The following is a 23,382-nucleotide window of genomic DNA, read 5'->3' on the forward strand; positions in this document are numbered from 1 at the left end:
AATACATGACTATAACATGACTTAATTAGGAATTGGCATCTACTGGATATCTGCTCTCTGCCAGCCACTGTGTTGTAAGTTGTTTATATGTTTTCTTCGTTAATCCTTTTTACAGGCACAAGAGGATAGAAATGTTATTATCTCCATTGTACAAAAAAAAAAAAAAAAAAAGAAGAAAGAAAAGAAAGAAAAAGAAACCGAGTCTTAATTTATATAATGTGACTAAGATTTCAAGACTGAGAAATGAACTAAGACAGTCTGACTTGCCTTATTAATCATTAGGTAATAGTTGTCTCCCAGGAGTTAGTGGTGTCCAGTCCTGTGATTTGCCATTAGAAAAGGGAGAACTTTGGGGCGCCTGGGTGGCTCAGTCAGTTAAGCCTCCGAATTGCGCTCAAGTCATGACCTTGCCTTTCGAGTTTGAGTCCCATGGCCCTGTGCTGACAGCTCAGAGCCTGGAGCCTGCTTCAGATTCTGTGTCTCCCTCTCTCTCTGACCCTCCCCCACTCATACTCTGTCTCTGTCTCTCTCAAAAATAAATAAACTTTAAAAAAAAATTTTTTTAAAAGTAGTGCGGGGGCACCTGGGTGGCTCAGTCAGTTGAGCATCAGACTTCAGCTCAGGTCCTGATCTCACAGTTTGTGAGTTCGAGCCCCGCTTCGGGCTCTGTGTTCACAGCTCAGAGCCTGAAGCCTGTTTCAGATTCTGTATGTCTCTCTCTCTGCCCTTCCCCCACTGGCTCGCGCTCTCTCTCTCTCTCTCTCTCTCTCTCTCTCTCTCAAAAATAGTAAATAAACATTAAAAAATTTTAAGAAAAGGGAGACCTTTTACTGTTGGGTTCTGGGGGAAGGGTTGGTTGGGGAGAAGGGGGGGCAGTCCCTGATGGAGGTGGGCTGATGAGGCAATATAGAAAAGAGAAAGCCATTCCAGAGGCACACTAGCAGTGCCAAAGTGGAACCAGTTAAAAAAGGTAAAGCACATGGAAGAGAATATAAAATGGCAACTTCAACTTTAAAATTCCAGTTTTTTGGTATATGTGATATATGTCTCTTTCATGTATGTGTTTAGGCTTTCGTTCTTTAATTTTGACTTTTAAAAATTTTGATTTAATCTCTATGTCTAAAATGGGGCCTGAACTTCCAACCCTGAGATCAAGAGTTTCCCGGCACCTGGGTGGCACAGTGAGCTGAGCATCTGACTTTGGCTCAGGTAATGATCACATGGTTCCTGAGTTCCAGTCCCACGATGGACTCTGTGCTGACAGCTCAGAGCCTGGAGCCTGCTTGGGATTCTGTGTCTCCCTCTCTCTGCCCCTCCTCTGCTCACGCTCTGTCTCTCCCTATCTCTCAAAAATAAACATTAAAAAAACAAAAAAGAGCTTCCTGCCCTTCTGACTGAGGCACCCAGGTGCCCCTAACGTTGATTTTTAAGATCAGGAGTAGTTTATCTGAGTTTTAAAATGTACCTGTATAAGTTGTTTTAGCTGATATAGTTTTATAGATTCATCTTTTTTTTCAAGATTTCAACTTTTGCAAAAAGGACACTGAATACCAGGAAACAGAACTTTCAGATTGGTGCTAACCCTCCAGGAGGTGTGTGTATGTGGGGAGTGGGGAGGAGTCATGGCAGAAGGGGAGGAAGAAGAAAGGTGATGAAACAGCAGGAAATGGAGAATTAAATTCTCACATTTCAATGTTGTAAAACACCATTCTTAATGCAAAGGGTGAACATTAATTATCTGCTTAAAGTGAAGCTGTTTCTGTCTCTATTTTTATGTCATAGTATATTGGCACCTATATTGACACATTTAAAAAATTATTTATATACTTATATACATTTATTTTTATATCTGGGTCCCAAAACACCATGTATGCCATCGAGAGGGTTAGTGCCCCGCTACCTCTCTCTCCAGTCCCTTCACTGGCTTCCATCTCCTATAGAGCAAGAAGAATAAACCCAATATATTGCAAGCTGTGAACATTTTAAATGACAAGATAAATGCCAAGGGAGTATACCAGTATCAGCAGGGTGTTCCCAAATCTTAGGGTTTAAATACTTTAACCTTTAGATGCAAGTGATTCCTTATCTCTGATTGACATGTGTTCTTTAGTCTTGTTGGTTTCTTACAGTTTTTTAGCAAGTAATTTATATTTGTTCCTAAAAATATATATGATATTATCTTAGTGCATGTAACCTTCTTTAAAGCAAATTCCTTTTTCAAGCTGGAGCTAGACTTACAGAGAGGAAAGCTCTGAGAAGAGAAGGCATATACTGATAACTATTCATAACTGAATTTGGTCCTTATGCCTTTGAGTCTTGCAATCTTTGTCTAATGACATTAACCTTAATTTGTTACTTCCAAAAAATCACTGTAGCAGTTACATTTTACTATTATAATAGACACCACACTACAATGATGAAACACAACATGATTTATTCTTTCACATAAAAGAACCCCGAAGGTAAGCAGTTGACCGTTAGCCTAGTAGCTCTGTGCAATCAATGAAGACCGAAGCTGCTTCTGTCTTTCTGCTCTGTCATCCATAGTGAGCGATTTCCTGCAGGTTTACAAGATGGCTGTGCAGCTCCATCTCAAAGTAGTTTCCAGAAAGGAGAGGAGAGGAAGGAGAGAAAAGCAAAGAAAACCCATTACAGAATGCCTGTCCCACATTTGATTGAGGGACTTCAACAGAACCATTCAATGGTTTTATATCTATCTCAGTTGCCAGAATGAAATATGTACTCATACCAACCTGTAAGAGAAACTTGAAAATGTAATTTTTTAATGGGTATATTGCCACCTTGAATAAAATTAGAAATCTTTCATTAAGAAGAAAAAGGAGTATGTAAACAGTGTTGGCAGCTGCTAGTCCCTGACATAATTATGTAATCTTTTATCTTTAATCTAGAGTCATGATTGCCTAAGCTGAAAATGACTTTAGAGAAAACTTGAACTAAAATAATGTTAGAAACGAGGCCATTTGCTTGTTAACTAAGATTTAAGTACTAACTTATATGACAAGCAATGTGCTAAAAACTTTTTTGTGTAGTATCTTATTTCATGTCCTTACTATGTCTGTGAAGATGGCATAAATGCTTACTACCTGTGATCTTGGTTAAGACATTTAACATCAAGCCTCGATCTGCACACAGGATCCTGGGGATAGTAAATATGGAATATTCATCAATCTCTATGTGAGTAAGGATTGTGTATTCCTAAAAAACTCCATGTTAAGGATGATGTTTGATGCATGGGAGGTACCCCCCCCCTTTTTTTGGTGGGGGATTAATGAATCAAAAATCACACTGCTCTCATGATTTGAAGCAGTTATATCTGACTTCAGAGGCTGGGCTTTGAATCATATTGCATTCCCTTATTTTTTCTTTTTGTCAAAATGTCTTGCTTTGCTTTTTATTCATTGTGTTGGGTTTTTCAATAGTGCTTCTCCCACCCAAGTCGTTTGTTTGAAAACTTCATAGAATTAGAATATTTTTCATTGCAAGCAACAGAAACCTAATTAAAATAAACTTAAAAGAGGAATTTCAGGGATATTGGGGTTTAGCAATCCAAGGATAGGAGCATGCCGGGACCTCAGGAAAAACTGGAAGCAGAGTCAGCACTTTCTGATCCATTCATTTCTACCTCTCTTTGCATTTCTATATTCTCTCTCTCTCTCTTGTCTGCATTTTGTCATTTTAAGCTTTGCTGTTCCCAAAGCAGTGTACATTTTCACCACCCAAACTCTGTATGTTGTAGCTTCAGCAATTATAAAGAAACGGCGTGTCGTGGTTACATTTCCAAGAAGAACTGAGTGGTTGGGTGAGGTGCCTACCTCTGGGGATACATCAAGAGGAAGGGGACAGTGTCAACTTGGCTAGACTCTAATTCCCAGTTTTCAATCAAACGCTAATTTAGCTGTTGCTATACATTGTATGTGTGATTAAAGTTTGCAATTAGTTGACTTTAAGTAAGGGATATTATTGGGTGGACCTGAGGTAGTTCACTTGCAGGCCATCAGTGATCTCCTCAAGATCTACTCCCATGACCACAATGTGCTTTTAGGCCTAAAGCCAAACTCCATTTCCAGCAGACCCCAAATGATGCAGTATAAACTATAACCCATGAAGCTCATTGTTATACAATAAATTTTCCAATTTATACTGACAGAAATCTGGAAAATACATGTGTGAACAGATTCTAAGGATATGAGATCATGGTGGAGAGAGCAAACAATTGGATGAGGTTGAATTTTTTGATATGGATTCACTGAGCAGAGATGCTGGATTCCATATTTTAGCTTGAGGAATTAGAAAATGGCTCCTGGTCCAAAGGACATACCTATCACTGAAACTGAGAAAAATACTTGTGAGTAGGGTCTTAAAATCCCTGAAAAGCCCTGTGGTTATTCTTGTCTATAAATCATAAATTACAGTGGGAACTGCTCCCATTTAACGGGTTCCTAAAAACAATGGAGATAACGTAATCTCAGAAGTGTACAAGCCAGATGGTGACATTTAATCAAAAAAGATAAGGTGGATATGTTTAATTTAATAGACAGTGGAGTCAAAGCAGTGAGAATATCTGACTCATAGAGAGGTACTGCAGTGGTTAGTTGAATATGGTGACCTTAAATGGAAATAAAAGGAAAGGCTGCTAAATGCTTACTTAAACTACATAAGCAGAAGAGTTTTAGATCAGGTGCGCAGAAGTCCATCTTGAATCAGTGAAACACTGAGTCATGGCACCTCAGTCAACTCCCAGACTTGAGCCAGTTTACGGACCTAAAACTCTACTTGAGGAAAGACCCTGCGATATTGCCAAAGTGTTTGTTGTTAATCTTTCTCCAAAAGGACTTACCAGAATGACAGTACTGGAGAAAGGGAAATGATACTTTTGGCAATTGCTGGACACTGTCTTTGAACTAAAATTAATTCCTGGCAACACACACTGTATCCATCATTCAGAATAGGGGCTTACGGAGGTCAGATGATCAATGGAATTTTTAGCTCAGATCCATCTTGGAGTCAGTCCAGTTGTCTACTAAACATATACTGTGGTTATTTCCTCAGTTCCAAACTGTATAATTGCAATAGACATACTCAGTAACTGGCAGAATTTCCATCTTGGTTTCCCAAACTATGGAGTGATATCTGTTATGGTGGGAAAGACCAAGTGGAAGCTACTAGAAATGCTTTACCTAGGAAAAAAAAGTAGAGCTCCATTCCATGGGATTGCGGGGACTGCCCTCATCAAGGAGTTGAAGGAAGTGATGTGGAAATTCCTACCATCCACAATTTACTTCCATCCACAAATTACTACATCCACAATTTACAGTGCAGAAAACAGATCTTGGAGAATGACAGTAGGTTATCATAGGCTTAACAAGGTCATAGACCCCAGCTGCAACTGCTGTTCCACATGTGGAAGATTTTATTGCTTGAGCAAATCAGCATATCCCTACAACTTGTATACAGCTATCAATCTGGCAAGTGCTATTTTCTGAATATCTGTTAGTGAGGACCACCAAATGTACTGCTTTCAGCTGGCGTAGCCAGCAGTGCCATTACCTTCACTGTCCTTCACAGGTGTCTCAACTCTCCAGGCCTAAGTCATAATTTACCTCATGGGTTACCTTGATTGCCTTTCTCTTGCACAAGATATTATGCTGGCCCATTCTATTGATATTCTGCTGATTGGTTTATCTATTTTGAGAGACACAGTGCAAGTTGGGGGGAACAGAGAGAGAGGGAGAAAGAGTGGGAACCCCAAGCAGGCTCCGCACTGCCATCGCAGAGCCCAACGTGGGACTCCAACTCATGACACTGTGAGATCGTGACCAGAGCCAAAACCAAGAGTATAATGCTTAAATGATGGAACCACCCAGGTGTCCCAGTTTATATTTACATATTAAATAATATATCAAGTATAGTGTGTGTCAGTGAGAAATAAATCTAACAAAAATTCGGGGCCCTCTCATCTTAGGTATATTTTTAAGGGTCCATTGGTGTGGGAATATTGAAATATCCCCGCCAAGGTGAATAAGTAGCTGCTTCTGGCCTTTCCTACCACACACACACACACAAAAAAAAAAAAAAAAAAAAAGTGCAAAACCTAACAGGCCTCCATGGAATATGGAAGCATATTCAGGGTTTTTGTTTGTTTCTTTTCTTTTTTTTTTTTTTTTTGAGAGAGAGCCAGCAAGCAAGGAAGAGGCAGTGAGGGAGAGAGAGAGAATACCAAACAAGCTCCACACTGTCGGTGCAGAGCCCAATGTGAGGCTTGAACCCACAAACTGTGAGATAATGACCTGAGCCGGAACCAAGAGTCAGATGCTTAACCAACTGAGCCACCCAGGTGCCCCTGGAAACATATTCTTAATTTGTCTTATGCTACTTTGAACCATTTACCAAGTGACCAAAACTGTTCAATATGAGTTAGGCCAAGAATAAGAGAAGGTTGTGCAACAGGTCTGGACTGCCATGCAAACTGCTCTAACACTTGGACCATATTATCCTGTAAATCCAATGATGCTGGAAGTTTAATGCCAGGCATCACTAGGTTAGTTGTAGCATCACCCTGAGATTTTTGGAACGAAGCCTAATAATCCCCTAGAGATAACTACTTTCAATTTGAGAAAGCCCTTTTTACTATGGGCCTTAGTAGAAAGTTTGATGTTTATCCATAATTCTCCAAGTTAGCAGGCAACCTGAGATGCCCCCCATGAAATGGTGATTTCAGCAGATTTTACTAATCAAATGTATGGGATTACTTCTCAGTGCCCAATGAACATATGAACAAAGTGATCATTGTGCAGGTATGGAGATTTTGCATAGATGTTGAAACCATGAATCGGGTATTGTCTGAGCCTTCAAGCCATAAATTTGGGCATCCATCGTCCAATGGAAGCAGTATATACAATATGAGGCTTCTCCAGGCCCCGAAAACATAAGTATGTTGTGTAAAGAAGTGGCTCAAATTCCCTCTGGTCTTCATTCATCTTCCATTACCTTCACTTTTGAAGTCTACACCAATATTTATTCTCATAGAAAGTTTCCTGTGAATAGGAGACTGAAGAAGAAAAATGGTTCTCTTATGGATGGTTCTGCATGACATCCAAGCATCACCTAACATGGATACTTGTAAGACTACATTCTAAACATCCCCAAAAGGACAATAGTGAAAGGAACTCCTTCATGATAGCAGAATTTCTAAGTAATACACCTGGTTGTTCGTTTTGCCTGTAAAGAGAAATGACCAGAGGCACAAGTCTATAGCAGCTCATTGGCTGTGGTTAATAATTTAGCTAAATGGTCAGGATTTAGAAGGAACATGACTGAGAAAACTGGTGACAAGGAGATTTGGGGAAGAGGCACATGCACAGATTATTATAAATGGTAAAAGGATGTAAAGATACTTGTCTCCTATATGACTGCTCCTGAAATGGTGACCTCAGTAGATTTTTAAAATCAAGTAGGTGGGGTACCTGGGTGGCTCAGTCTGTTTAGCGTTCGACTTTGGCTCAGGTCATGATCTCATGGTTCATGAGTTCAAGTCCTGTGTCAGGCTCTGTGCTGACAGCTTAGAGCCTGGACCCTGCCTCGAATTCTGTCTCCATCTCTCTCTGCCCCTCCCCACTTGCACTCTGTCTCTGTCTCTGTCTCTGTCTCTCTCTCAAAAATAAATAATAATAAAACATTTAAAAAATTAAAAAATAAATAAAATCAAGTGGATAAAAGTACCCATTCTTTGAATATAAGTCAACCTCTTTCCCTAGCCCCCTGTCATTGCCCACTGGGCTCATGAGCCGATTGACCATGGTGGCAGGGATGGAGGTTTCACATAGTCTTAATAAGAATTATTAACAGAATTATACTCAACTCTGGTCTGACTACAACTACTGCTGATTGTCTACTGTGCCAGAAGTAGAGAATAAAACTAGGCACGCTAGAATACATCTGGATCCCCAAGTTGATCAGCCAGCTACCTGATGGTAGACTGATAACTCTGGACAGCTTCCATCACAGAAATAGTACTTTATTCGTACTGGAATAGACAGTTACCCTGGATATGATTTACCTGCCCTGAACTCAATACTTCTGTCAAAACTACCACCCATGGACTTTTACCATGCCTTATCCACCTCCAAGGTATTCCACACAGCATCGCTTCTATTCAAGACATTCACTGGACAGAAAATAAAGTGTGGCATGGGCCCATGCTCCTGAAAATCGCTGGTCTTATCATGTTTGCATCATCCTGAAGTGAATGGTAAAATAGTCTTCTGAAGACTCTGTTATAGTGCCAGATAGGTGGCAATACCTTATAGGACCTATGCAGTGTCCTGCAGGAGTCTGTATATGATCTAAATTAGCATCTATTATATGTTGCAATTTCTTCCACAGCTAGCATTCATTGATGCAGGAATTGAAGAATGGAAATTGGAGTGATTCAATTCTGTATTACACAAACATTTGATGTTCTATTCCCATGACCTTAGGTTTTGTTGGTCTAGAGTCCTTAGTTCCAAAGGAAAAGAAAGAATGTATCCACAAGGAGATGAAACAATAATATCACTGAACTGGAAGATGAGGTTGCCTCCTGGGCACGTTGGGCTCTGTGTGCCTCTGAATTAGCAGGATAAAGTGAGAATTACAATGTTACTGTCTGGGCTGACTGATCCAGATTATCAAGGGGGTAATTGGGTTGTTACTGAATAACAGAAGTAAGGAAGAGTATGTCTGATATACAGAACATTCCCTAGGGTATCTCCTAGTGCTGTCATGTCCTACGATTAAAATCAGGGTTAAAGTACAATTCAGATAGGACTGCTAATGGCCTAGACCCTTGAAGAATGGAACTGGAATTAGAGGAGAAAGTAGTTATAAATTCCTGCTACAACTATGTGATCAGTTGCAGAAATGAGGATTGTAATAGTTATGTGTATTTTTCTTAATATAAATATGTTTATATATATGCACATTTATATACATACACCTGCTAGATATATTTTCTTCTTCCTCTTATCCCCCTGTCATGTAAGAGGTATTTATAATAAACTTTATATCACAGTATATAATTTAAAGCATATCAAAGAAGAAAGTGAGCATTACATCAATACTTTGCATTCTCTCCTAGGGAAAGGATTGGCCTGTTTTCAGATTTATGCAAGATACCTGAATCATGTTTTGTAGAAGTATGACTTTGTTATTCTTTTTTTGAGAGAGAGAGAGAGAGAGAGAGAGAGAGAGAGAGAGAGAGCATGTGTGCACAAGCAGAGAAGGGGCAGAGGGGGAATCTTCTCCAGAGAGAGAATCTTAAGCAGGCTCCACACTCGGTAAGGAACCTGATGCAGGGCTCAATCCCATGACTCTGGGATCATGACCTGAGCTGAAATCAAGCATTGGACACTCAACTGATTGAGCCATCCAGGCACCCCATGTTGTCTCTATTTGAGGATTAAGTTTGGTTTCGGGTGTGTATGTGTGCTAAGTTTACAAGGCATGGACTGTGGCTGTCCATTTTAGGTTTTAACTTGCTAGGCTATTGCCTTCAGTTACTCATTCAAACATTAATCTAGGTGTTGTGATGGCATTTTGTAAGTATAATTAAATTCCATAGTCAGTTGACTTTAAGTAAGTGAGATTATTCTAATTCATCTGGGTGAGCCTGGTTCAGTCTTGTTGAAAGACCTTAAGAGTAGAACTGAGGTTTTCTTGAAGAGAAATTCCATGGTGGACAGTAGGTTTAGCTTAAGCCCGAGAGTTCCATCGTGCCCTTTCCTGTAGCCTGCCCTATGGATTTGGGAACTTGTGCCAGCCCTCACAAGCATACGTGTTACATTTTTGAGCATAATCTCTGAAATTGTATGTCCTACTAGTCTATTTCTCTGATCATACTCTGGCCAAAAGGAGACAAAGTTACATTTCATATAATAGATGCTGCAGTGGGAACCAAGACCTAGAAGGGATCAGGGAGCAATTTGAGAAGTTCTGTGAAGGGGATTGGATGGGGGGTTAGAATGAAGGGGGGTTGAAAAGATGAACCTGGTGAATGGTCTGTATGTTTTTATGACCTTTGTGCTGAACCTGCAATCAACATTTATGATGCTTTATATTGTGTAGAAAATGTTACATAGAAGGCCTGAGTTTTTCACTATTTGCATGTATCCATCTGTTTTTTCTCCTACAAGATTCCCAAATAGTCCACATTATTATTTAATTTAGCAGAGTAAGGATACTAGGTGGAGCTTAAAAATCATCCTTTGAGGGGCGCCTGGGTGGCGCAGTCGGTTAAGCGTCCGACTTCAGCCAGGTCACGATCTCGCGGTCCGTGAGTTCGAGCCCCGCGTCGGGCTCTGGGCTGATGGCTCAGAGCCTGGAGCCTGCTTCCGATTCTGTGTCTCCCTCTCTCTCTGCCCCTCCCTCGTTCATGCTCTGTCTCTCTCTGTCTCAAAAATAAATAAAACGTTAAAAAAAAAAAAGAATGCCAAATTCTTAAAAAAAAAAATCATCCTTTGATTTACCCTTTCACTCATTCTCATAATCACAGAATTTTTAGTTTTTCAACTGATCAGTTAAAATGCAATTGAAATCTCTGTAAATACCTAAGGACATACTCTAGAGAGTTATGTTATTTAAAGAAAAGATATTTAAGTTGTGCCTATATGTCCTTTTAAATCTACACCACCATCTGTATTTTTTTACACTGGGCATTCCAATAGACATTGTAACCATTCATCCATTACTTTCTAAGGTTTTTATTCTTCATGTATGCCTTTTTTCTTTTTTCTTTACGCTTGCAGGAGTAAAATTGTTGCTGAATTATCCATTAATTTTTCTTAGCAATTGTACTTCCTTAAAAAACAACAACAATCCTTTGCTAGCTCAAGGCAAAACACAGAGATTGCCATTTTTTTCAAAGCTCCATTACATAATGAATACAGAAAGAAAATTAGGCTTAAAGAAAATTAAAGCAGTATCAAAACAAAGTCTTTGGCAAAAATATTTCTGCAGAAAGTTAATGTGTTCTTCTGAAATGCAAAATGAGTTTGCTATAGTGATGAAGCTCTTCCTCGCAATTAAACATCAACAAAACAATTAGAATGCATTACTTGTGTTTTAAATATGTATCTCTAGGAAGATGACTGGGAAAGACAATGAGGTAAGAAAGGAGGCTGATAGGAAGGGGTGAAATCGAAAAGGAAGAGGAAACCTTTAATTCCTTCCACTTTCTGGCTCCTATTTTATAAGATATGGGAAGAAAAAAAGTTCTTGAAATAGGAATATTCAATCTGTGGCAACTCAATGCATAATTCAGTCCATCTCACAATAGACTATCTGATTCACAGGAATCATTTTGAATGTTATCTTCTCAAATAGCAATTTTGCCTTTTGGAAAGCTAATTTCACATAGACTAGGATGCTTTTGCAGGCTGTCAACAATCACAGCAGACAACAAAAGACAAAAAAGAGAGTGAGAGGTGGGGGAAGGGAGAGACAAGATAAGAAAGGAAGATAGTTAATTTACAGAGCCGAGGCATTTAGGCCAGTTACTCTGACTTTAATCCATATTTTTTCTCCTTACATACGTTCCATTAACTTGATATACAGTTATGCCTCTCTCATTTGTGGCTTTTAAAAGATTCATGTAAAGCATTTTGAAGTTTATATTTAGATACATAGCAATATTCATACTTTGACATCAATATCTTTCTGGTAAGAGGAACCTAAAAAATATTAGACTTTGAAAAATAAATGACCATGAAACCAGCTATTACTATAGACTTATTTTTATAGAAGAAAATTAGTAGAAAAATGGTTAGAAATCAGGGAACAGTCAGTGAATTGTAGTAATTCAGTGGCATGGTATGCTCTTACTAAAGTGATTACTGTAAACACTGCAGGAAAATGTCCATGGTAAGGTGAGTGAATCAATCAGTACAAAATAAACCTCCACTGTAATTATTAAAAAAGTTATATGCAGGTGGGAATGACTCTAAGCAGCCATGAAGAACTTAAAACAACTGTTGTGTTTGAAAGTGGAATGGTGGGCGACATTCCAAAAAGTGTATTTTATTAACACATGGAAACAAAAAGGAAGTTTTAACCCATGTGGGTTTTTCAAATTTTTAATTTCTGAAAAGATAATTGGCACTGGCTTGGGATATTAAGTTTCCAGATCTCTCTCTTCTAGGCTGTACTTCTCTTTTACTTTATTCATATCCATTCTTTTGGCTTACTTGTCTGTTGTTACTATTTTGATGTTTGATTATATTTATTCTCACACCCTGATCCATTACTTCTCCCAACTCTCATTTTAAAGCATATGTGTCTTTAGGGGTGCCTGGGTGGCTCAGTCAGTTGAGCATCTGACTTTTGATTTTGGCTCAGGTCATGATCCCAGCTAGGATTGAGCTCTGTGTCAGGCCCTGTGCTGAGCGTGGAGCCTGCTTAGGATTCTCTCTCTCTTTCCCTCTCTCTCTCTCTCTGTCTGTGCCCCCAACTCACATACACACACTCTCTCTCTCTTTCTCAGAATAAAAATTAAAATAAAGAAAAATGTATGTCTTTAGATCCAGAAAACTGTCAGGGAGGGAAGAAAAAGGACTGAAAGAAGGCTGCTTTGTGCTCTTGAAAGCACAAAATTACATTGAGATGGACCCAGTCCCTTTCCAAAATAAGGTTTTGGTCAAGTAGGGTAAGATAGACCTAAATAACAATGATACACATACTTAGAGTAGAGATGTACGAAGAAAAACTAGGATACAGGGAGTACATACCACATGCACACACACACACAGACACCAGAGGAACATAGTCTGAGTTTGGATTCAGAGGAATGCATCCACAAATAGCTGATACTTAAGATAACTTATAAAAGATATATAGAAATCATCCCGGATGAAAACAAGGAAGTGACTGTTAAAGGCTAAAAGAAAGTTCTTTTGTGGCAGAGATATAAAAAGAGAAGAAATGAGGTCCCTAGTAGCTTGGAAAGTAGGAGAAACTCCAGTACTGTGATTGTGGTTCAGGGCTTAGGAGTAAAGGAAAGTGTAGCATTCTTAGATGAGACATTTAGGCATGATTTTATATACCATGGTAAGAATTTAGGAGATCTCATTTAAAAGCAAGGAAGGCCACTGAAATATTTATGCAAGAAAACAAGAGATAAAACTTACATTTTGAAAGAACTGTCTGGATGCTTTGTGGAGAATCATCTGGAAGCAAGAAGCAAGAGTGAATGTTCCTAACTAGAAAGCTATTGCAGGAAACGAAGCAAGAAATCTTAGTGGCTTAGACCAGCTGCTGCCATGAAGCTAGACAAGTTTTGTACTGAAGAAATATTTTTGAGATAGAATTCACTTGAGTTTGGTGACTGATAAATTTGGGTCAAGACAGAAATTTGAACATTTAAAGTTTTGGTTAATACGAATCATGGGAGGAGACTGGGATAAGTGGCAGAAATCTAGAAATAATTTTCTTAAAGGCATTCATGAAGAAGGGGGTTATCATTGCGTGTATCCTAGGTACTTCTGCCTACTTCCTTCTGAAAAGATGTCCCCAAACTAACTTAAAGAGTACTATCAAGTGTGGTTTTACTTTCTGTCCTGCATTTGTAGAGACCAACTGTCCCAAAACAGTGGGTGTCTTCACTGCCTCCTCTTGCCATGGGGACGCCTCATAAAAGTCTCCTCATGGGGATGGATGGTCCTTATTTCTGTGGAGACAGAAAGGGAGTAGGGTGCATCAAGCCTCCATTCCCTCTGTTATTCTGTTCCAGTTAGACTTCGTGAGGATAGTATTCTAGAATGAAAAGTTCTGTTTGGAAGGCTCTGGGAAATCTCAAAATGGAGTTAAAACCAAGAAAGTACTAAGATTCAAGTTCCAGTCAACTTGGACTTTGACTTGCACAGCACAGGAGAAACCTCCCAAACTTCAGCTTTAGGATGGTATATGACACCAGGGAGGCTTTCTTCACAGAACAGACTCTCCTGGTTTCATATCCATTCTTACCTGCACTTTCTCCTCCTCATCTTCCAGTTCTGTGACCTCTGTCCCTCCCTCAATCATAGGACCTCTTTTGTGCTTCCATCTATCCCTTCCTTCAGGCTTCAGATTGGGCTTAGGTTTCAGTCCATGTTAAAATCCAGCAAAACTCCCTTTCTAGCTTTTCTCCTTACACGACAAGAAGTCATGACCTGTTATTTCTCTTACTACAACTCCTACTTGGAAGCATAACCTTAAAAATTAGCAGTTCTCCTTAGAGAAAATGCATGCTACACCATTCTAAATAAAGAATTGTTTTCCCAATTAACATTACCTAGGCTTCTTCCTTTTAAAATTTATTTACTGTCATTTAGTGTTGAGGAGGATTGTGTTGTTTTCTGTCACTTTGGAGTATAAAGACACAAATAATTGAAAACATTTAATGACTGCTTTTTATTCTTGGGTCCCATCACTTTATGTGTTTATATTTATATTTTATTTAAAGATTTCCTTAGAAATAAAGAAGACTAGCAAATATTTAATCAGCTGAGTTCTTGACAGTCTTGGATACTATATCAAATATTGTGAAGAATAAAATGTTTTCATTGAATGGAAAATCCTGCTAGACTGACCTGGAGTTATCTGGTGCTGTGGTGGGCTAGATGGTAGACTGGAGGGCACTGAGAGTTAATGAGAGATGAGGAGATGGAAACAGGAATTGTAGTCAGCACATATCATATGTGACTATGAAGAAGAGGAAAGGACAGTTATTGAATCATAAAATCTCAACTTTTAATTTTAAGATAGAAGTCACTAGATAATATAAGAAACATATGAATAAAATTCAAAGGGGTAAATAAGGACCCACAAACAGAAGATATAAGACCAGAAAAACTAGAAATAAAAGGATTCAGAGAGAGGCTGACATTTATAGCAAAAATGAAGACTGCCTTTATTAGAGGAGGAACACAGTCTTGACCAAAGCATGTATGAAATCACAGATGGTAGGTCTGCAGAAGTAGGTTTGGATCATTGTGCCAGGAATTGGAATTTTTTTGTTTTATGAACTTTTTTAGTGAAATATGATACAATGTAGATGCTCAGAATGCATAAAATGTTACTTTATTAATTTTTTTTAATGTTTATTTATTTTTGAGGGGTGGGGAGAGGCAGAGAGAGAGGGAGATACAGAATCCAAAGCAGGCTTCAGGCTCTGAGTGTTAGCAGAGTCTGATGCAGGGCTCGAGCTCACCAATAGCAAGATCATGACCTAAGCCAAAGTTGGACAATTAACCCAATGAGCCACCCAGATACCCCTAAAAGTTTTAAATGTTGTTACAGATATGTTCAAGAAAACTGATTAGAAAATATATTAGAACATTACAATGAACTGTTTATGCCCATCACCCCAAATTCATAAATTGAAACTTGATGCCCAATGTGGTGGGTTTAGGAGGTGGGGCTTATGGAAAGCAATTAGGTCATGAAAGCAAGGCCCTCATGAATGGAATTAGTGCCTTTCTAGAAGAGACTCTAGAAGACTTTTTTGCTCCTTCTGCCATGTGAGCTTATGGTGAAAATATAGCTATCTATGAAGAAACTGGCTCTCAGCAGACATTGAACCTGCAGGTGCCATGATATTGGACTTCCCAGCCTCCAGAACTGTAAGAAATATACATTTGCTATTTATAAGCTATCTAGCTTATAACATTTTTTGTTATAGCAGACCAAACAGACTGATAGATATGAAGGGATTACTGAAAGCCAAGTTGAAAGTGATGACCCCAAATTTTCAGGTTTAATAGGGCATCTGCCTATTTGTGTGAGAGTCTACAGCAGCCCACAACTACTAGAAGAGAGCAAAGTATATTAACTGTTAATGCTACCGCAGGAGTGAGTTTGAGTTGTGCCAACAACTAAAGACACATTTTTCTTTAATACATTTTCCCATATTCTAACACATTTATATTATACAATATACTAATATTACATATTATGACCTTATAAAACAAGGCAAAATCTGCTGGTCAAACATCTGAGACTTAACACTGATAGCATCCTTTTTGCAACCTTTTCATGACTAAGTGTCTACCTTTATGATTTCTCTCAGCATATGCTTTGCATACTTTTATTATAGGACTCACCATAACATTATGATCTTTTTTTGTTTGCTTCACTTCCTATTAAACAGTACATTTCTTAATGTCAAGAACCTCTTCTTCCTATTTCTTAATCTTAGTAAGTTTTCAAGAAATGCTTGGTCAACAGAAATGAATGAATCTGTGCTCTACAACTGAAATACCTAAATAAAAAATTCTTAAACAATGATATCCTTGTTTCTATATTTAAAACTTACTTATTGCCAAATTTTGACTAAAAATAGTTTAATGTAGTGTTTTTATTATGAAATCACAATGCAGATGGACATATATTCCGGCGATGAAAAATTTATTCTCTTCTATTTTTTTATTCCTAAAATTAAGTATAAGCTATTATAAATAATGTAGCAGTTGCTACCATATGATCAGCATCATCAACAATGTAATACCATTATAATAAATATAAAGTAGTGTTTACACATATATATGAATTTACTTTAACCTGGTTATGAAAATGCAAAATACTTTGTCCTAACTCTGACAAGAAGTATATATTTCTATTTTGGGTGTAAATTGTATTATTTCTAGCAAAGCTCTGTCTACTGACTATAACTACGTGTAAATAATGTTGACTGATTCACATTCTCTAAAGTTAGTATAGAAGCTCTCTGTATTTTTTCAGACATTAAGGTTCTTTCTGTTTTAAGCCTATGGATGGCACTGATGACTGGGGAATACTGATAAACAGATTCATTTGTTGGAAGGCAGAGGAGATAATGAAGTGAAACAGTCCTCACATTCAGGTGAATTTTAATACAATATGCATTTACCTCTGGCACTGAGCCCCAATGTGCTTTTACCCTTCCTGCTTCTGTTTTTAAAGCTTTCTATCCAAAAATATTCCTTTAAAGGCAGAGCATTTATTCTATATTTTGAGGAGAATAACCCTTCCTATATATTCTACCTGTTTTAGGGGGTCTTCTAAAATAGAACAATTTTGCCTGCTAGTGATCTATAAGGATCATTTCTCAGAAAAATAATTTTAGGCAGTCAGAAAATGGAAGTTGTGCAATCCTTCCCTTAAGCAGACTTCAGAGCTTTACCATTAACAGAAGAAAGGAAAATGCAGCTGCAACCCTCCAGCTAACTGTCACTGTGTTTTAATGTCATGATCTGGAAGTTCAGTAGGGTCATCTGAGAATGGTGGTTCTTGGGCTAATCCTAAGAAATGGCTTAGGGGTGCTGCTGTGGCTGATAGGATATATTCTCTCTGCCAGAGGTTTTGGGGGCTGCTTAAAGATGTTAGATAAGAGTATTTTCAGAAAGCTGATTACAAGTAATTTTAATAATTAGAGAATGGAGAGGTGTTTGTGGTAGTCTGTGGGACCTTTAATCATCTTCTCTGAGTATAAACACATGTATATCCAAAAAATAGGATTATACATTGAGGGATTTAAAATATATATATACATATATATTATGATCTGCAATATTTTCATTTCTTGCCCATTTTCCTACAGAGATGCATCTTTTGCTTTCTTATTTTTGTCCTCAATCCACACAACCTTACTATTACCTATAATATTACAAAATAAAGTGTGTGAGGAAAAATCTATTTCAACTTATTTTCAGCTAAGTCAAGCTTTGAAAATAAATTTCAGAATATCTGAGAGTATATCAAATTCTTGAGTATATTAATCAGTTGTCAGATTTAGCAAGCTTTATAAATTCACTTTTTTTTTTTTTACTTGAAACTACAAAAGATGTTACAGGTGATTTTAGTTCTAAAATGGTAAAGTAAGGAGACGGGGCTGGGTCGCCGCTGCCACTGCTGCTATGGTGCCAGTGCCTTGAGTCTCATCAAGTCCCATGACAGCCCAGTCAACTTGGGAGGGGACTGGATCCAGCTTCATTCAACATTACTACCAGTGATTTGGTAATGATAGAACACAACTAGGTGCAATTTATATTGACGCATCATGCCTTACACGGGAAGGACAGCAGTTCCGAGGAAAAGTTGCCCTTGTCGGAAAGGTGTTTAGCATTCTGTCCCAGAAAATCCAGCACAGCATCACGGTGCAGGACCATCAGCCACACCAGATAGCTGCAGAATTAACTTGGCTGTGAGCCAGCTCAAGGCTGTTGAAGACCCTATCATGAGGTTCCACCAGACGTTTTTATTAAAGACCATCAAGAGTTCTTCGGTTTGCACCAATGACACGTTCAGGCTTGCCCTGCACAACTTGGGCTCACCCACTCCCAGCCAGGCACTCATGCTGTTGCCTCCTTCCTCCTCTTCCCAATGCTATTCACACTCTTCCAGATGCTCCAAATATCAGACACAAATGAGCAGGGCCGCCTTGGGAGCAGTGCAGTCCAAGGTATTGTGCATGATGTTTCAACTTGTTGCATCTGTCAGAGATTTATATTGTACCAGCACATGCCTTGGAAAAATTTAAGTAATGCAAAAGGTTGTTTGTTTTGTTTTGTTTTGTTTTGATCTATTTACAAGTTGCTCGGGCAACCCAAAGAAATGAAGGAGAAAACAGTTGCCTCAGGGCCCAGATATTGATTTATTCAGATGTGTCAATGCCTCGTTATCCAATCAAACCACAAAATTTTCTTAACATTAAAAAAAAAAATGGTAAAGAATAGTGACCTGTAACAAAATTTTAAATATAAGATGATGTGTACATTTAGTCAAAAGAATTCCTACTACCTAATTGGCAATGGGGGATTAGCATATGAGTTTATTGTTACTGTTTTCTTTTGTGATTTTGCTCAGATTTTAACATACTTTACTAAAGAAAGAAAAAAAACCCATAAATATTTTGTAAAAGATTTTTTCTCAGAGATTTAGATACTCGGGCCCCTGGGTGGCTCAGTTAAGCATGTGACTTCTGCTCAGGTCATGTGTTCTCATGGCTCCTGGGTTGGAGCTGGCATGGGGCTCTATGTTGACAGTGTGGAGCCTTCTTGGGACTCTCTGCCCCTCCCTCACTTGCACTTTCTCTCTCAAAATAAGTAAAAGCTATAATAATAATAATGATAATAAATAAATAAAGATTTAGATCCTAAAACATTTACCATGAACCGTATTTGAACAAACCAAAATAATCTTATGAAAGAATGGAAGAATGTTTTTTCCAACATCTTTATTTAAAGCCAGGTGCTTGTTCAAATAGTAGCTGCTCCTACTGAAAATAGTTTATTATGAAACAAAAACATACTTTAAAATTATTGTGAATGTAACTCTTCTAAAAGAAGAGCACCTGGGTCACTCAATCGGTTAAGTGTCTGACTTCCGCTCAGGTCATGATCTCATGGTTTGTGAGTTCAAGCCCCTCATTGGGCTCTGTGCTGACAGCTCAGAGCCTGGAGCCTACTTCAGATTCTGTGTGTCCCATTCTCTCTGCCCCTCCTCCGCTCATTCTTGCTCTCTCTCTCTCTCAAAAATAAACACTAAAAACTTAAAAATAAAAGAATAAGAGTAAGGAAAATAAGTTATTTAAAAAACTCACAATATATTAGAACTCATGAATTTGACAAAAATTATATGTAATTCTTACAAGAATCCTTCAAATATTATATTTTTAGAAGAGTAGGCAGAAAAAAAATATAGTTAAATTATTTGCCCATTATCAAACAGATGAAGGATGTGGAGGGCCTGAGATATCAACCTCCAAATGTTGAAATTCTGAGTCAATTCCACCATAAACACATTTTTTCTTGGCCCAAATGGAAACTTTTCTGATTAATTCAGAAATAACACTTTGCAATCAATTAATTTGTGATATAATTTTGTAGAAAACATATAAAAGCACAGTAGGATAATGTCCCCTGTAATCCTAAAATCGCTGTTTTAATGTATTTCCTTATAATCTGTATTCTATGTGGTGTGTTTTGTGTGCATGCGTGAATGTGTCTCCATACATATATGAATAGGGAACAACCTCTATATAGTTGAAAATGTATGTTCTTTTGTGAAAATATATGTTCTTTTTTGTGATATCCTTGAATTATGTTCAAAGTTTAAAAGAAATTTTCAGTGATAGATAATCTGAATTCTCTATAAAGAAAGCTTTTCTTAAGCCTGAACTTTTGTCATTTGAGTTTGGTTGGAAGTGAAGGGCAATAGTACATCTATCATCAAAGTAGGAAATCAATTCTCTACTTGCAATCATTTTCCTACTTGTTCTTCAGTAAACTGGTTATTATTTATTCCTTTATCCATTTCACCTATTATATAATCATCAGCTTTTTACAAAAAGAACATTTTCCAAACTTTACTAATAATTGCTTTTTAATAACTACACAGGCCCCTCTTCTGAGCACAGTTGGTCATTGGCTTTATCAGAATGATATATAATAGCTGGTGAACTTGTCTAAAATGAGTTAATATCTCATTTTCCTTCACATGACAAAGCTAAGTATAGCTATATTGCAAAAAACCTCTCTGCTCAGACAGAGTATTAATATGAAGAATCAGTATTCTGCATTAAGTACTTACGCTTCAAGGTAAAATTTGAACATTGCTTGCGAACTTTTCCTATGTGCTCTGTGCATTTAAAAGTTATTCTGCATGGAAATATCAAGCATAAATAGACAAGACCAAGTAAATTGTACATTACAACTAAATGCTCTGTAATCTCCATATAGTAAAACTGGAAAGGTCAGAATATCATTTAATGTTTTACAGTTTATATAAAAATAAACTGAATCTTAGCTTCCCACTTGGCCTTGACAGGTAATATGGTGAAAATAAAAGCTTCTAGACTCCTTCTCTTTAAGTCACACTGTAATCTGACATCACCTTCAGTTTCTAATTTACCTTTCAGTTTGCTAACCACTTTCAGAACTACTGGTACATAAAGCTCTTAGTCATACTCTGCCTCTATTATTATCAAACCTGATCTGCATCTCTATTCACTCACCAAAGAAAATCTGTCTTACATATAATAGCAAGGCAGTTAATGAAATAATTGGTTTAAAATGTTGTACTCTAATAGTGTACATTGTAAAGATTTTTGCAGGCACGATAGCTTTTGGAATATCATTTTGGGTGTCATTTTTGAAGTGCACTGTTATTTAGAATGAATTGCATGACAAATTTAATGCATTTGGTATTTTTCCATGACATTAGTACTATACATACCTTTTCCTCCCTATTTTTTGGTATTGAAAATTCTTCTTCCTCTCTTCTTAAGTAGAGCAGCAGTCTGACACTGTGAAAAGATTCTGAGTGTTGAATCAGGACGGAGCTGGCTGATGAGAGGCAGCCCATGTCTTATAGCCTCAGTCTCTCACTTCTGAGCAGTTTCCAACACCCATTAAAAGTGCTCACTAGAACATCAAATACATTTATGTAAACTTTTTCCATGCAGCATGTTTTGTTTAATTTAATCTTACTATATGTAGTATTCTATTTCTCTCCATATCCTATACCCGGGGGGTGGGGGGGGGGAGGTAATTTGCATTATACTTGTGTATCAAGTTGGCAGCTTGAGAGATTTTGCAATTAGGAAAACTTTGGCCTACAATTTTAAGAACTACTAGTGGAGAAAGAAAGCACACTGGAGTCAAGTCTTAATGCTACCAGTTAGTGGTCGTATGTCCTCTGGTAGGTCACTTAACCTTCTAAATTTCAGTTTATTCAGTGTATAAAATAGACATTTTTATAATGCATAGTTTATTTAGGTGGATTAAAGTTTGCATAGTTGAAGTGTGTAGTGTTTCTGGGGTGTTAACCAGGCACAGTACACATACAAAAATTATTACTTACCCTTCCTCTCAATTTTGAGGAAACCTAAAATAAGCCAATGTCACAATTGTCTGCTTAGTATATGCAGGTGTATGTGTCTTTATGCAGCTAAAGAGATGCTAGAAACATAGTGGATGCTTAAAAAATGTTATGCTTATTGGTTACACGACTGATAAGTAATTGGTACATACCTGGATAGTGACTAAATGTGGGAATTGACGTAGTCTAGCAAGGAAGGAAGCAGTATTTTATGACATACATTGTTTAGAATTGTTGATATATGATGATGGTAAAACGTACACCCATTTTTATTCTATTTCATTACTGTTTCAAAATTTTCCATGGAGGATATAACCCCCTCCCCTTATTGCATTGCCTTTTTGATACACTGTTGATGGAACTGGTTGGTTTTGGCTGTTGTCTAATCAGTGTTGTTCACTTCCCAGGTCTCCCCAGTTAGTGCTTATTTCTGATGTTGATGTGAATGCTGCTCTGAGGTCGAATATTGTTAATATTATTTGTGGGTACTAAGAAACCAGATATGAAAAGAATTGTAGGGACACTGAGAAATTCAGTTGATTCCCATTCATCCTAAAAAATCTTTTAAGATGCTATATTTCTGATGAGATTGAATGTAATTTTAACTGCATTTATAACTGTAAGTAAGAATCACAGGATTAAAAGAGTGTTATCAAAGGGGCCTTGATTTTTTTCAAACACAAAGAATAATCCTTACCATGTTTCAACTTTTACCAACATCCAGACTATTAAATGTACTTAAAGGAGAAGATAAAAATGACTTTGATATGCTAGCACAGACCTTTCTTTCTTTCAGTTACTTCAAAGTTGCTGTCTTCCATTTCTACTCCAGAATTCTCAAAGGAATAACCTTGACTCTCTTTGTCTACTTCTGCACCTCCCATTCACTATTCAACCCACTGCAGTCTGGCTTCTGTTCTCAGCACTTAGCTAAAACTGCTATTATTTGGAAGGTCACCAAGGAGTTCCTAATTCCCATATCTAATGAATGTTACTTCATTTGATATTATTGAAACGCTATTCCATTTATTTCTATGTTTCCTCTTTCTTATTTTTACTATCTTCTTATGAGCATATTTATATCTTTTGTACATTCTATATATTTGTGTTTTACAGAGTTTCCTAGACCTGTTGCTCTTCTCACTTCACAAACTTTCTTATTATTTCCTTCCACCAACTTGCTTATTCTTGTGGCATCAATGACCTTGTATGTCTTGATTCCCAAACCTATTATTTTAATATCAGAACTTGAAGTTGAGATTATGTATATAATCATGTTTGCTTTTCCTCACCTCTCCATCTAGAGATCGTACAGGTATGAACAAACTCCAAAATTGAATAAGTTCTGTGTATATGTAAATAATTCTGTATTTTCTAAGTTTGTACTATTATCCATCTATTTTCCAATCCTAAGAAACTATTGATATTTTTAATTATTTTTCACTTATATTTAATGAATAGTCTGTATTCCTAAGTTGCTTAATTTTCATTTCTATT

General features: G+C 37.4%; 1 long non-coding RNA gene across 1 annotated transcript; it reads right to left on the bottom strand.

Moving 5' to 3' along the window:
* Positions 1-12,512: 12,512 nt before the first annotated feature.
* On the bottom strand, positions 12,513-21,427 carry LOC122483902. Its single transcript, XR_006297492.1, has 3 exons — positions 21,241-21,427; positions 14,619-14,730; positions 12,513-13,217 (listed from the first exon to the last, which is right to left on the bottom strand). It is a non-coding gene; the product is annotated as an uncharacterized LOC122483902 (long non-coding RNA).
* Positions 21,428-23,382: the final 1,955 nt, after the last annotated feature.

The sequence above is a fragment of the Prionailurus bengalensis genome, chromosome A1 (assembly GCF_016509475.1).
Source record: "Prionailurus bengalensis isolate Pbe53 chromosome A1, Fcat_Pben_1.1_paternal_pri, whole genome shotgun sequence".
NCBI classification, from domain to species: Eukaryota; Metazoa; Chordata; class Mammalia; order Carnivora; family Felidae; genus Prionailurus; species Prionailurus bengalensis.